The sequence below is a fragment of the Calonectris borealis genome, chromosome 1 (assembly GCF_964195595.1).
Source record: "Calonectris borealis chromosome 1, bCalBor7.hap1.2, whole genome shotgun sequence".
In the NCBI taxonomy this organism is placed as follows: domain Eukaryota; kingdom Metazoa; phylum Chordata; class Aves; order Procellariiformes; family Procellariidae; genus Calonectris; species Calonectris borealis.
Genome location: NC_134312.1, coordinates 54,971,433 through 54,987,237, shown reverse-complemented (window position 1 = coordinate 54,987,237; position 15,805 = coordinate 54,971,433). Strand labels below are relative to the sequence as shown.

The window sequence follows — 15,805 nt, the reverse complement described above, 5'->3', positions numbered from 1 at the left end:
GAACAGACCTATAGAGAGCTGTGTGTGTCTGTATTTGAACAGTTGTTCTCATCCGTGCTTTGTCTCCTGTGTTTGGTCCCAGAATAAGTCCTGTGTGTGTATATATTTTCCTGCTCATTGCCCAGACACCTTGCTCCAGCCTGGGACTAATGGAGACACTGTCTTACAAATAAAGATTAAAAGAGCACAGTCTAGTGAAATCTGCACTAAGGACTTTCTCCATTAAGAAGTCCCCTGTCTCAAATAAACACTCTGAAGTATTCCCAGGGTTTACTGTGCAATGTTACTTGAACTTTAGTTAAAACCTGCTTTCTCTGGGTAGCCTGTGTCTTACTGGACCCTTGCCTGGTTGCTGAGGATAGATTTTTCCCAAGTATATATTTTTGCCAGATAGGGAGTATGATAATTTTCTGCAAGTGTTTGAAGGGAATAATCAATAAGGAAAGGAAGGACTTCTTTAGGACAATCCAAGTCAGTGTAATTAAAGAGTAATGGGGAAGCAGGAGGTAGAGCAAAAGTGCATTTAGATTGAATATCAGGGATCAATGGGTTCTTTTAGAAGATGCAAAACAGTTGTCTGATGAACATGCTGGGAGCCTGGTTGCTGCAGCTGTTGACTATGGGATGGGACAGACCAAATGGGAGGGAGGTGGAGAGGAACTGACCAGAGAGACACCCACCAGATTTTTAATTTTCATTGTTCCATGTCTGTCTGTGTGTTGCTCTGGAGGGAGAGCAGCACAGCACCCCTGGGGGAAATCCTCCCTCTCCCAGATACGCTCCCCTCCCAGCTGCCCTGTCTGCCCTCCTATGAGTGGGAGCGTGGAAGAAAATTCCCTTGCCTTCTGCTTGAGGGGCGGGGGCCCAGTTTGTGCCATGAAAGAAGGAGAGGTCCCCCGCGCCCCGAGGAGCCTGTCGGGGCTCTGCGTTGCCCGTCCTGTGCCTGCGCGGGTGGAATTTTCCAGGAGCGTCCCCCTCCGCCACCACCATCGCTTTGCAAACTCCAAGAAACGCAACTCATGAAAATGCATTCTTAGCACACAGCTGACATGGTCAACATCTGGTTTCCAAAGAGAGTGCTGTGAGAGATTTGAAATTGCTGCACTGTGGAAAAAATGACTTGGGGTAATTATAGATACCTAACAATACTATTTAATTTCTTCTGCCGTGTCTTTCCTACATAGTGTATCTGGTAATGCTTCAGAGAGCTAAATAATTCTGACAGAGGGCAGTGAAAGGGGTAGGTAAGGGAGGAAAAAAGTGCCCCGTGATTTCAGTTAGGATCTGAAATGAAGGAAATGTGAGGATTAGATGTTTTCAAGTCCTGCTCCAGAAAGGGGGACCTTTGCCTTTTTTGTTCATTGGCTATGTGAGGAGGAGGAGGAGGAGGGAAGCTGAGGAAGACAGGACCTCCGAGCACAAGCTCACAGGACAGAGGGAGCTTAGCACAAAGCCTCACTGGCAGCTGGGGTGCTGCTTGGCCCCACTTCTGCTGAGCAGGCTCAGAGCTTGGGACCACAGGGGAAATGGAGGCGAAATTTATAACATTGGACCTGTGACCAGTGGAGAGAGTGACTGCTCCAGGAGGCAATTTAGAGTGGCTAAAAGTCAGACTCCTGCTCAAAAGCACCTTTGCTTCCTCTGGTACAGAGGGAGCCTGCAAAGACCAACCTCAGCAGGCTCAAGTGGGGACATGCCTGGATACCAGCAAGGTCTCCTTTCTGCTTCAGAAGTGCTGTCGCTCTGTTGGCACTGCAGTCCAGAGGTCCTCCGTAGGCTGTGTCTGTCCACAGCCAAGACCCCTCCTGGCAGCACAGAGCCAGCTGCAGTGACGACCTGTCCCCCAAGAAGTAAGCACATTCCCCGGGGGCTGCTGCAGCGGAGAGGACACCGCAGGGGGATCTTAAGAAGAGGCTCAAGGGCCAAGTAGGAGGACCCCTGTGGAGGTCAGAACATGGTTTAGGAGAAGCCCTCACAGACTAAGTGGCACATGTGAAGGGGCACAGTGAGAACCATGGAGGGCAGAACTGGGAAGCAGTGGGCAAAAATAGAATTTGGGGACATTAGATGTCGGTTCTAGTTGTCAGGGTGGAGGCACTCAGGAGAGGGAGCCTTGGGGACTATTGAACCTTTCTGTAGAGCCCAACAGCAGATGAACGATGTTATGGGGGGTTGCTGTTTGATTTGGCCTGCAATGCAGCCAGGATTGCAGCAGATAGACAAGGGTGCAAGGTGAAGATGAAGCCCATGTCTCAAGCCCCTGAGATGCTGCGTGCTACCTTTCTGCCCTTGTGCTGGGTGCTGTGTCCCACCTCAGTTGCCGGCTCCGAGACAATTACAGCTGTGCAGAGGTGAAGTGAAAGGCAGTGGAGGTTTTCTAAAGGGATGATGGAAGGTCAGCAAGAGACTTCAAGCTGAGGACTTGTCAATTGGTATAGCTTCTATTGGTAAATTGTCCCCTGAAGGCAAGCTCTTAGTATCATTTCATTTAGAGAAATGCACCAAAAGGGATATAATGAAGATATTCATATTATGAAAGTGTGACTGTTATCCTGGAAGAAGCACTGTTTAAGATTCCTTTGTCTATCATGCTCATTGGGGCTTGTCTCAGTGACATGTAATCTGAAGAGCTGATGCTGCTGTGTTACAATACTTAAGTGTAGGCCTTGGGAAAGAGGCCTACATGTGCAAATATATATAGTTGAGTGACTCTGCCCAAAAGCAACTGGTATTGAATTAACTTGCAGAAAATCCTCTGAAAGGTTTTTTGGTGGCAAATTAGTACTTCAGTTAAAATACGTTTTTCATATGAGGTGCTTGTTTTCCTTGAGACACTCCGACTTTTTGTGAGAAGTCTGAAAAGTTTGAAAAGAGACACTCCAGAGTCTTTTATTGCTACAAACGTGTACAAATTGATTTTGTTTTTTTTGTTCTCAAATTTTTGAACACTATTTTGAAATTTTCAGCAAAAGAAGCAATGTCAGGGACCTCCTCTCATTTATATTCAAACGGATATTTCTGTGTGTTTCAGGAAGCCAAAAACACCAACCATATGATTCTGGTATTAAAAAAAGAACATACTCTTAGCCAGTGTACCTCCGTCAGAGGAAATTACCATATCTCTCTGCTCCAGAAGGTTCTGCAATGATAAATGCAAAGCTGTGCAAGACGCTGAGGGAATAACCGAACCTTGATCTCTGAGGAAACAGCTAGGGATGGATACCAGTTGAAGGTCGAGGTCTGGACAAATCTGAAGCTGCAATCTCTTTCCCTATTGAGGCTTATGAAGAGTATGGTGAGCATGGGCACAGTTGTGTGGCAGGAAAAACATAGAAATTATTGGATCGGGGTATAAGAATTAATAATAAATATTTAGACAGCATCACAACTTTGCAAGATGGTTTCTAAAAATTAAAGCAAAAAAGAGGTGTTCTGTTCTTGAAACACCTCTCTCACAGGCCACCTAGACACCATCCTTTATAGTGTCGTGCAAAGCTTGTGTCTTTTCCTTGCTGCCTTGCACCCTCTCCCTCTCCCACTTCCTTACTCCAGAAGCTGCTCTGTTGCTGCAAACCTGACTATTCTGAGTTTTACTGATGCTGTAAAATTAGTACTGCAGTTCCTGACCCAGCCCCTCCTTCCAGGGCCAGAGCACTATCTTTGTCCTCTGGTGGATTGGGACGGCAGTCCTTGCCTGGTTCTTCATGTGAGGTGCACATGCCCAGGAAGTATCTTCACGCTCTCCGAACACTATCCCTCCAGACAGTGCTGGACAGGATAGTGGTGCAAAGCTCAGCAAAGCCAGAACATGAAGATAGCCAAGAAAAGGGAGGAGGGGCTAGGAGGGAAAGGATTAAAATACATAACTCTCATGAGATCTGTGTTGAAAGCAGATTGACTGCATCCTTGATTACAAACTTGTATTTTGGGGGAGAGACTAAACCAAGCTTATTTCTGCTTACAGTTTTGCTGTTACTGGTCATCCATTTCTGCAGCACTTTGCAGAGCAGTGAACCGAATACTGCCACGTGGCCAGTCAACTGCCTACCTGCAGCATAATAGTGACAGCGCTGGAGACTGGACTGGCTTCAAGGATTTTCTGACATCACCCTGACCTCTGTAGAAAGAGGAAGAGAGAAGTTACTAGCCTTCTGTGAGCAACTCTAAGAGATACTGCGAACAGCTATCTTTTGAAGTAGATGAGCTGTCCCTTTATCTGCCTGCCTGCCAGAGGGCTTCGTTGCAGGGCAAGGTGGTTGCTGAGTTGCCTGTGCAGAAGCAGATCTGAAGACCTCTGATTTTCTTCACTGTTTCAGCCTAGTTTTGGGAACAGGGAAGCTGTGAAGGTTGTAATAACCAGGATTCAGTGGCTGAGTCAGACAAACACCTTCTATTAACACCCCCGTTCTGCTCACTTCAGCTACAGGGTAGTTTGAGGTAATTGCTTATCTACGCAAGGGCTCTTGGCCTCGGGGAGAAGACCTCCATGTGAGTGTGAGGGGCATCTTTTTGGTAGTTTTGGAGGCTGAGGCTTGGCTGGAAGAGGCCACAAGGGCTCAGAAAAGCACTAGACAATGTTGCAATTTGCCTATGAAAGGAGCCTGGATGGCTGACCTCCAGGTACCAGGGTGTCCCATCTATTTTGTGTTGGTCATGTGGACAAGAAATAGCACTCTAGCTGTTTAAAAACATCTTTGTTTTGATTTTACTTGTTGTGTTTTGTGCCCTTCTTGCTGCAGTCATTACCTCTCTTGCTACTGGGTGCCACAGATCACTGTACAGGAGCCTGTGCCAAAGTCAGTGAGGTTAAGCCATTTCGTTGAATAATGCTCATGCACTGACCCTACAGGACATCTCTTTTTCAGTGGTGGGCCCACTTTCTTTTGTGTTTCTGGTGCAGCTGAAGGTACTGAATTTGTTCTCCAGAGCCCTCTGTGGTTTTGCATCCTGAGTATTTTGTAGCTTTATGCTTCAGCCTGGATTGAAATTAGCTAAGTTAATTGAGCTAAAAATCTGTAGATTTATACATGTAGTTTACCAGTGGTGTGATCTTGGCACAGGGTGCTAGATACTGCTACTTTCTTCCATGCCCTTAGTAAAATGCAGACAAAGGTTGCTGACCTTTAAGACAAGTTGCACTGCCTGCCTGTTTGCTGAGGCTGTTTCTGAGGCGGACAGTAGTATAGGGAGGTGTTGGGTGTATTTCTTCTTTATGGGCTGTGGAGGTCTCTAATGTAATTTTCTGACCTTGTGTTAATTGGAAGTGTTTCCACAGGTGTTTTTCAATTTTATTGCTATTGCACTTGGAGAGATTGAAATAATACACAATACGGAATGGGAAATAAATAAAATCAATGATCCTATGAGGTTTGGCAAATCTTACGTCTGTGGTGCCTGGAGTCTCCTTGTTGGCTAATAAACTGTTTGTCCTTCATTCTCTGGCTTCTCTTCTGGAGAAAGTGTTCTCACAGGATCTCTCTTACACACAGTGAGCACCAGAAATGCTAAGGAATGAAAGGCAGGGCAGTAAACAAGGGAGACACACTTCAACTGGAGAGGATGCAGGGAGGTAGGGAACAGTGAAATGTGGAATGTACAAAGTGACAGAACAAAGTTGAAGGATTTGTTGACTCCTTTGTTAATCAAGAAGTCAAAAGAGGGGGGATCAATCAGAAAAAGTGGCCGTCATCTGGGTTGGGACAATGCCCCTAATTTCCTTAGCTAGATGATGACTGATGGGCTGTGGACAGCTTGTTCCAGGAGAAGTCCCAGGAAATGGGACTTGATCGATAAGGGAGGAGCAGCACAGCTGCAGCAGTGCATGAGGTCAAGTTTCCTCTTTCTGCTGGTGCAGCTGCAGAAAGAGGAACCTTCTAGCTTGTGGATGGACTGATCTACACAGACTGCTTTTATCAGCACTTGTTGTTGACAGGGGTGCTTCATGTTGTGGAGACACTTTCCTTCCCGTTTATATCATGGTCATCTGGAGATATTTGCAGTTGTGTAGCCATGGCTATGGAAGAAGAGTTCAGACCAAAGCTCACAACGATGTCCCTTACGTCTTGCAGTTTGCCACATCCAGAGGAAATCCCTGAACTCTTTTGATGCAGTTCACTAAAACTTTCTTTGACGATCCCTTTTCTAAATCCACCTGAAGGAGACAAAATTTTATTTACTTTTATTTCCATCCTCAGTCTTTTGACAATATAGTTTACAAAGGGGCATATTTCTGGGATAAATCAGTAAAAGATTTATTGTTCAAGAATGAAAATTTCCTCCGTACCCTCATTACCAGCAAATTTACTTGCTTGAGAACAGGAAAGTCTTGACATTTTGTAATTCTCTGTACTGAAGCCATGCTGAGTATCAATGATCTTCTGACCTGTGTCCTTTGCTCATTATGCGTTTTGCAGCAGCGGTATTTAATGCAACATCGTAAGGTGCAGCTGCCTCTGCAAAAGCGATGCTTGATTGCTCTAGGTCCTTCTGGTAGTACCCCTGCAGTCTGTGATGGGTGGCGTATGGTATAGAATGCACTCCTCCTTCATCTTTAATCTCTGCACAAACTGCCCATGAGAAGCTGAGGGAGGAGAGGTGGAGCTGTCCTTGTGACAATTTCCCTTCCCTCCCCTTCACATGGGGCCCAGATGCCAGCTTTCCTGGCTGCTGAGAAAGAGGCACTTGGAGAAATGGCAGCTGAAATTAAACTGTGGCAAGAGAAAGGGGTGATAGAGAGAAGTACTTTTTGAAAGAACATGTTAAATCCTAAAGATCACCTTCAATCCAACGACTCTGCCACTTGACTTCATAGTGAACATGGATCAGGGGGGTTTCACTGTTGATCAGAAATAGTGGTTTTTTTTCTGCAGCTGCTAAGAAACCTCTGCTCTATGCTACAGGCTTTTCTGTCCATGGCTAGGATGTAGCATCTCCACAACAGGTTATGAGTTCATTGTGTTTTAATATTGGCAATAAACGATGTGGGAGACTTCAGAGTGGTTCAAGACATAATGTCCCATTTTCTCAGTAACAAGGTAGGACTGTTTTTGCTTATGCTTTCTGGAGATCAAAGTGAATTTTATCTCCAGGCTGTCATTCCAGGCTCCTCCACAGATGCTGAAACAGTTAAAAATGCTGGTGGAGTTATTTAAGTGTCCAGTGATTTGGACACAGAGGACAAGGCCTCATCCCTCAGATATTTTAAGTGTGTGGTCCCCTGGGGCCCAGGAAAAGAAAGAAAACTTCGTGCTAGAGACAAGCACTTTTCTGGCAGAATTTTGTGTTGAAAGCTCTGTTCTTTCAGAGTTTCCCTTAGGCCAGGACAGTCAGCAGAGGTAGATTTCCTTGTGGGATGGCTTAAACATAATTATATGGGCTAGCCTCCCCATCAGTATTATGTCTTTAGGGAAAATAGCCCAAGTTTTTAGTTTTGGGGTGATATTTTTTCCCATCCTCTTTACCGTCTTGTTTTGGCTGCTGTCTGGGACTTCTGTTCAAAGGCCAAAGATCTCGGGCAGCCAAAATGCCAGGTGTGAAAGCCTGATGCAGCAGTCTTGTGTCCTACTTGACACTTGTCACCATCCAGGCTAGCCTCTGGCTTTTGCCTGCTGCTGCACCCAATACACCGAATGTAAGCCCAGAAACAAACCTCAACATGGCTGTGAACAAAGTTTCTTTGTCTTTGCTTCTTTCTAATCCTTGCCATTGCAACTTTGAGAGTGGTTCCTGATCCTGGGAATGCCCAGTACTTTCCTCATCAGCATCAGGCCATGTCCCTCACTGTTGCACTATGACAGCAAGTTCCATAACCTGATGCTCCAGTGTGTGTAAAAGTATTTCCTAGGTACCAAAAGCGTGTACGTATGATCCTAAATGAAAGACACTAATGAAAAAAAGCAACTTATAGCTACTTTTTAAATGCTCCAGATTCAAAAAATAAGACTGACTTTCTTTCCTGGATTGTAAGCAATTTGACTCTTCAGACATCTTTTATTGTCTGCTGTAATTGTATCTAGTCCTCCACAAGCTCGTAGTTTAGAAAGCACTGGCTTTTGGGGATCATGATAATCCAAAATACTCTTGGTATGTGCTTGTCCCAAAGTTTCTTCAAAAGCTCAAAATCATAAGAAAAATCTCAAACAAAAAAGCACTTAGAATTTGACCTTACTAAGTATTTTTCAAGTTATATTATTGTGAAGAAAAAACCTACCTCTTTTTAATAAAAATACACACTTTTCAGTGCTAGGATAATTCTATGGATGGTCAAATTTTAGCTTCATGCTTGTTCAATGCCATAAGTGACTTTTTACATCTGAGGAAATCTAGTTCACAAGTAGAAAAGTTCTGAGTGATTTAGGAGTGAATGTTCCTTGAGATTGCAGCTGTTCCTTGAGATTTCTTCTCATTTTTTCATTTTGAATGCACATCAGCTGTGGATCTCCTGAGAGAGCTGTACCTAGACATGTGACTTTCTGGAGAGTTGTGCTTCGTCTCCAAAGCAATAATGAAGATTAAATGCTGGCTATAGCCAACATGCATGGCGAATTGCAGCGAATGCATGGGCTTGTTCTGTTCAGGAGACAGTCTTCTATTGCAGATCCATGTGAAGATGTGTGTTGGTAGGTGGGAGTTTGAATGTTGGCAGCTGATTTTGAGTAAGAGCTGTCTTTTTCCCTAAATGGGAGTTGTCACAGAAGAGCCTAGGATGTTTCATAGTCCATTAAACTGGGTAAACATGGCAGCTCTTAAGAAAATTGTAAAGTCCGTTGAGTTCTGGGGCAGTAGAGCAGACAGGATGTGGTAACAGCGCTGCTGGGACAGCAGTGTGTTCTTGCCTGGACCTGACTCCAATCCAAGGTCTTATCTGCAGACTAGGAGCTGGCCTCAGAAGGTGTGGGCTGCACCCTGAAGAAAAAAGGAGATGCTGTTTTCATCCCAGAAAGTAGGAAGGAAGGGGTGATACTACAGGAATGATACTACAAGGCAGCAAGGAGGCCTTTCCTGTACCATGCATGATTTCCTTTGGCAAGGGGAAGGCTCTACTAGATTCTTCCCTTTTCTCTTTCTCTCCATCTCTATTTACTTCTCTTTTTTTTTTTTTCCTCTTTCTCTTCCTTTCTCACTGGCTGGGTTTCTAAGAGCAGCCCAGCTGGGACTGAGGTAGAACTGCAGACTGGCCTCTTGTACACTCTCCTAAATGCCTTTTCAAGCAACCTCAATAATTGATTAGGACCTGGGTCCTTGTCTGCACTGAAGAGTGCACATGGTATTTAGTACACGAAAATCCTATTTTGCCCATTAGATCTCATCCCTGGAACAGCACCATTTCCCCAGGATACCAGTTAATTGTTCTCTCAGTAGTTATAGAGGAACTTCCTTCCTCCGATGGTCTCAGCTGCTTGACTTCTTCCAGCCTAGAGCTCGTGCCTGCTCCCAGCGCGCTGCTGTTGACTTCCACTTGGCACAGCAGAGCACAGTTCAGACTCCTTCTTCCTACAGTGGGTGGCTTCCTGACCACTGCTCTCTGCTACAAGTGAAACAAGTGCAGCAGGCCTTAGGTATCTCCTGGGTTTCCATGGCCCAGAATATCATCCTGAAACAGTGCACAACTCATTGCCTGCCTGGGATTAACTGCTCTTCATTGGCCTGGAAGATGCACTGACACAGCTGCGGGTGCAGGAGGGAGCGGGAAGTCAGAGTTGAAATGTCTCAGAGGAGCTGGAGAAGGAGAGGAGGGAGAGTGGGAGAGAACTGTCATGTCAGGGAAGGTGCAGACCATCAGTTTAACATCAGTCCCTGCTGAGCATACGGGTGGGATAGAGTAAGCAGGACTGAATAGCTGGGGATGCAGGACACAGGCATATTGACAAAACTAAGTGTGGAGTGGGAAGAAGGACTAAAATAGTTGAGGTGCCACGGATGGGGTCTAAGGTCCACTGGCTGAACTGCTTATTGCTGTCAAGAGCTGAAATGGCAGGGTGTGCCACAGGCCAGGACTGTGGGACAGGAGGTCTGGTGCATGTTAATACCAGTCTCTCTTCTGCTGTCAGCGTGACAAGGGAGATTTGTGCAAGGGCAAGTGTGCGTGTTTCCCAAGACAAGGTAACCACCTCCTTTCTCCTGTTGCAGCAACACATTACATACCCGACCTGCCCCTTTCTCCAAAGGAAATTTACAGAAAGGGTGTTCTGTGAACGCACTGCATTGGATCTGTACCTGTAAAGCTGACCCAGGTAGTATCTGCCAGATACTGGAGAAATATGAATGCCTGTCTTTAAAAAAGAGCAGGGAAGGGGGCAGAGGGGAAAGGAGCTTGGGAATTGCAGATTTAAGGAATCACTGATCTTCAGAAAGAATATGAAATGAATTATCAACCAAACTCCTTGTCAGCACCTGAAGAATAATAAGGAGACGTGTAAAAGTCCACCAGAATTTGTTGAGAACAAGTCATGTCAGACCAATCTGATATCCTTCTGCGACAGGGTAACAGGCATTGTGGACAGAGGTGAAACTGAAGGTGTCATCTGCTTTGACTCCAGTAAGGTTTTTACCATCTCTCTCATCACACTTTGTTAGCAATCTAGAGGAGCAAGGTCTTGAGGAGAGCTAATAACAAATGCATGCAAAATGAATAAGAATGTCAAAATGGAAGGGAGCACAGACTGGGGTTCTGTGAGGGTCTGTCCTGTGCTCAGTTCAGTTCAATGTTTTCTTTAACAGCCTTGGTGATGGATGGAGAATTTGCATATCAAATTTGAAGATGACAGCAAGCTGAGGGGACTGTGAATTTGTTGGAGAACAGGGTTAGAATTCATAATGATCTTGGCAAATTGGAGATACACTCTGAAAAAGTGGGATGTAATTCAATAGAGACAAGCACAAACTGTTGTACCTTGGCAGGAATAATGGACTACATAAATACGGTGCAGAGAAAGATCAACTAGATCATAGTTTTGCAGAAAAGGATTGGGGGGAGGATAAAAGAGGATCACAAGCTGAACATGATTGTGTGTTGTTGAGAAAGAGGCAAATGCTGTACTTGGATGTATAAATAGGAGTTTAGCCTGCAAGGCGCATGATGTAATCTCTGTGCTTTGCTGGGTGATGGTAAGGCTGAAAAACTCTGTGCAGTTCTGTGGATAGCACTTCAAGAAAGATCTGGACAAACTGGAACGAGTCCGGGGGAAGCAGTGAGAATAATCAGGGGTGTAAAAAATAAGACATACAAGCAGTGATTTAATGAATTGGGATTGTTTAGTTGTAAATTGAGGGGACTGGGGAGAAAGTGGGGAGATACTGGACAACAGGCAATAAACTCTGAATCTCAGGGCTTCCCCACTTGCAGCAATCCCTTTGACAGAACTAAGTGACTGTACTAGTGATTGTATTAGTGCTTCCTGATGGAAGAAGCGTTTTATGATGAGGTTTTTGTTGTTGGAAGATCAGGTGGTTCCTGTCTGAACAGTTCCTTTGGACCATAGTCAAGACAATGGCACTGGAGGCTGTCACAGGAAAGAAGGGGGAACAGGACAAGTGAGCAGGGCTCACGAGGAACCTCTCCCCACTTGGAACAAGTGGGCACACCTAGGCCAAGGGGTTGCTTGGGCCCAACAGTTGTTAGAGCCTCTCACAATGTGTGCTGTGTGCCAGCCGACGTCTTCAAAGTGAGGGTGAAAGGACGGCAGGTCATTTTCTGCGCAGCATCTGTAAGTCTGGAAGAGGGATAAAGGCTTCATATTATCTCTTCCATTTCTTTCTTTAAGCAAGGTTTTGCTCTTTATTGCCTTATTTGGTCTTATCATTGACCTTGCCTTTTTCTTTCATCTGCATCTTCTGCATGTATATATCTGTCTATGTCTGTCTGTCTATCTATCTACCTGCCTATCAACACTGTACATCCACAGCTTGTCTGTCTGTGATACTACCCCAATGTCCACTCTTCTGGACTTCTTGTACGTGTCTTCCATCCTCGTCCATCTGGGCTTTTTTAATTCCCTTGGACTTCCAGATCTCAACTCTCTCATCTTCCATGTTAGTATTATGCTGTCTTGTGTTAGGCACCGCAGAAACACCTTCCAGAGGTCAGTCTCTCAAAGTGCTTAAAGGACATGTTGCACACTAGAGTAGATAAACTAAACATGCATATGGAGAGAGTGGGAGATCTTGAGGGCAATGAGGAAGCCAAATACCTGTATTATAGCGTAACGAATGGTACTTGTAACTTCCTGTCTGACTAGCTGTTTTAAGCTGGGCTGGCAATTCTTGCAGACATCATGGCTGAAGAGAGTTTGAAGGCTGAATCTCACAGTGTTTAAAATGATGTCCAGATTTCATTGGATGCTAGAGTGCCAGATTCTGCCTTCTCAAAGGAACTGGGAAAAAAATTTATCCTTCCACACCTGAAATCGTATCCCATTCATTCCTAATTTTCAAATTCCAAATGTGTTCACCACATAATACCTTGACATCCACATTTTTTTGTTGGGTATCTTCAGAGTCTGTTGTCATGTGCAATACTTTTAAAACATATTATGAGTCTGAGGCCCTGTGAACTCTTTGACTAGCCCTGTCTGGTAATACTTAGGAGCTATATAAAACAGCCTTGCAATGTGGAGACAATATTTGGGCATGGAAGGACAGGTGCTTGTTATTACTCTTTTGAGAAGATCTGAAGTCTGTAGTTGGTGATAAAGAGGGCAGGCAAGAAAACTCCTAGGAAGGCAGAAAACAGAAATGCAGCATTTTTATGGATGAATGAGCTTTTATGCAGTTGCTTTTAAAAGGCGAAATTATATGGTCATTTGTACTGCCTCTTGATTGCTCAGTGCACCAGCTATTCTTTATGCCGCATGCCATTTGCTGTCTTGTATTTAACTTTGCAAAATATTCTGGGAAGCAGTTTGCATGAAGGCGCCTGTATTAACACATCTGTACTGTTTTGTACTGTTAGATGGGGGTAAGATTTCCTCCAGGGGTGCTCATTAACTTCCAGTATTTCTTGGCCTTATTATATGCCATCCTGGGTTAGCTGAGCTCTAAACTTGAGTATGACAGATGGCTATTCTGTGGCAGCCTTTTCTAGCCCTTTTTCTCCCACTGTCACGCTATGGCTGCAGCGTAAGCTTTGAAGGATCATTATTTAAATCATTGCATAGAAAAGTCCTTTGGGAGCCAAATTCACCTCTGGCATAAGTGGCTGCAATTCCATTGATTTCAAAGTAGGTTCACTGCTTGACGTCAGCGGTAAATTTTTGCAATGTAGATATTGAAATGAACAGTACTAAGGCATAATGGAGTGGTTTCTGTCCCGAAAATGACCCATTCTTGGGCTTGATTTGGCTTGTTGACAGTGCTGCACTCCATCCTCGCATATTAAGAGCCCCCTTTTCTGTTTGCTTCTGTCCTGGGACCTTCTTTTCTCCTCCCTATTGTCTTCCTTCCAAATTCCTTTTGATCTGCTTGTCTGCAATCACACACTCCCTTAAGATGCAAGTTCCCCACCTTGAGCTCCCTCTTTGCAGCCAGTTGTGCTGAGTCCTTGCAGCAGATGATGTTGAGACAAAGCTAAAATAGCTATACCAGGATGATCATTGCCACTAGGTCTTTGGAGGTTGTGGAAGATGCTGTAGACCAAAGCCCACAAATGGTGTCTCACAGCTATTGCAGTCCAGGACTCCCATATCTCCCTCGTACCAGGGAGTGGAGACAGGGAGGACCCGTGGAAGCCTGGTTTACATTAATATTACAAACTTGAGGTATTTTCAGCAACCAATACACAACTTTTGGCTGTATTTAGAGCCTCACAGCCCTTCTGGAGGGGACAAGTCGTGTCAGCAGCCCCTGGGATGGGGGCGGGGACAGTAGAAGTGCAGGTTGGCAAAGCCTGAACCGATTGACTCTTATTGGCAAGGAACTATTTTTGGGAGCCAATGATGAGAACACCCTGTACTGCTGCAAGTTTGGCGCTGCCTTGCAAGGTTATTATCTGGGCGTTTAATCAGAGTCTGTCAAATGCATGGAGTGAGCAGCTAGTGTCTTAAAGCGTGTGTTTTGTGCTGGGACGGGGGAAGGAGGGACGGGGAGAGAGGCTTTTGAGGTATGAATGGAAGAAAATAGAAATCCATTTCTTGAGTTTCTGCCATTTTTTCATTTGCAATTAAATATATATAAATGACTTACCTAAATCCAGGACAGAATTTCCGCATCTCTTGTGAAGGTAAGGCAGAGACAAATCTGTGACACTGCAGACCTCCTATTTTCCCTTAGCCTAGGGGGTCCCTGAGCTCTCTGTGACTGAGCTCTGTCTGCAGAGATCACTTTGCCCTCTGTAGAGATGCAGCCGTACCTCCTTGGGATGAGATGCGGCAGCTGTTCGTCAGCGCAAAGCCATTCTAACCGGCAGTTTAGGAAACAGGTGAAAATGGAGGGGTAATTAGAGAGACAAAGACTGTAATGAATAGCACTTGGGTTGCAATATGGCTGTCATTCTCTGTCTTGCAAAAAAGCAGCCCTGGTTAGTTTGATTCATGAACCGTGAGAACAAGTTTATGGTTATTTTAATTATTTGTATTACTGTAGTCTCTGAAAAGGCCTGCCATTAACCAGTACCCCATTGTGCTGGGAGCTGCACAGAGAGACCAAGATGATGGCCATAGCCACTAAACACTTACTGCGTAAGTATCAGCTGAGAAAACATGGTCATGTAGGCAGATGAGAGGGTCAACACACAGGGAACACAGTCAAGTTAAGAACAGTAGTAAATATCCTTGCTATGCATAATTTAGGGAAAGTCGATAAAGAGATGGCACATTTTATCCACTGATGGCAGTGAACATTTTTCCATTGATCTGCTAGGGGAACACAAGGGGAAAATGGGTGAGCATTTGTAAATTCTGTGGACTATAAACTTAGCATACCAGCAGCCTGACTGTTGTAAATTATCTGCAGCTATCTGGGCAAAAGAGAGACTTAGAGCAGGGTTTGAAGAAATGCAATGATATAACTTCACTGGTATTCATGGGACCTCCCTCAGGAAGAAGGCCAAAATTGAAGAAAGCTACGTGGGTCTCTGAAATGCTACCGAAGAAAGTGGACCAGGTCAGCGTTCACATCTTGACACTGACTGAGGGATTAGAGGCATCAAGTGGCTTGGAAAAGAGGCACTTGATGCAGCTGAGAAGGGAGGCAAAGGAAGACTGAAAAGAAAGGGGGAAAATGATATCAACGCAAATGATCTCTGAAACAGCCTTTTGAATGGATGCGCAGGGGGTGGAGAGCTGAGAGGCATTTGTCACGGCCAAAGTGAAAAGATGTTAGAGTAAGGGAGAGAGCAGGACCATGACAGTCTGTGAAGGTCAACAGACCTGAATCCTAATGCCATACCTCAGACCTGCATCGTTGATGACAAAGTGGAGTCAGGAACCTGGCTGTGTTCCTCTCCAAAATGCCAGTCTGTCCAGCCTGGTTTGCCTTCCTACACTTAGGCGTTGGAACACAGAGCTCTCCTTCACTCAGTCCCACTGTGCTCCTTCCTGTATGTCATTGGACTTTTGTTTTTTTGAGATATCTTGTCCAGCTCTCATATGAGACCTGACTTTTTCTTAACCTATAAGATCATGAGCACCTATGACAACGGCTTTACAATGTCACAGTTGCAGAAGTGCAATAACCTCCTGCAGGAAGCAGAAAAAAGTTCTTAGATGCAGGTAATTTCATGCATAGTGAGTGGAGCAGGTGAGTCTGTCAAAAATTACTGTTTGTTCTCTATATTAGTGTCTGCTCTGATAGGAAAAAGTCTGTGTTTTTA

General features: G+C 44.9%; 1 protein-coding gene across 1 annotated transcript in view; it reads left to right on the top strand.

Moving 5' to 3' along the window:
• The window catches only part of GRIN2B (glutamate ionotropic receptor NMDA type subunit 2B), a 203,962-nt gene that overhangs the window by 139,938 nt on the left and 48,219 nt on the right, over positions 1 to 15,805 (top strand). The gene's annotated exons all lie outside the window — the stretch shown is intronic.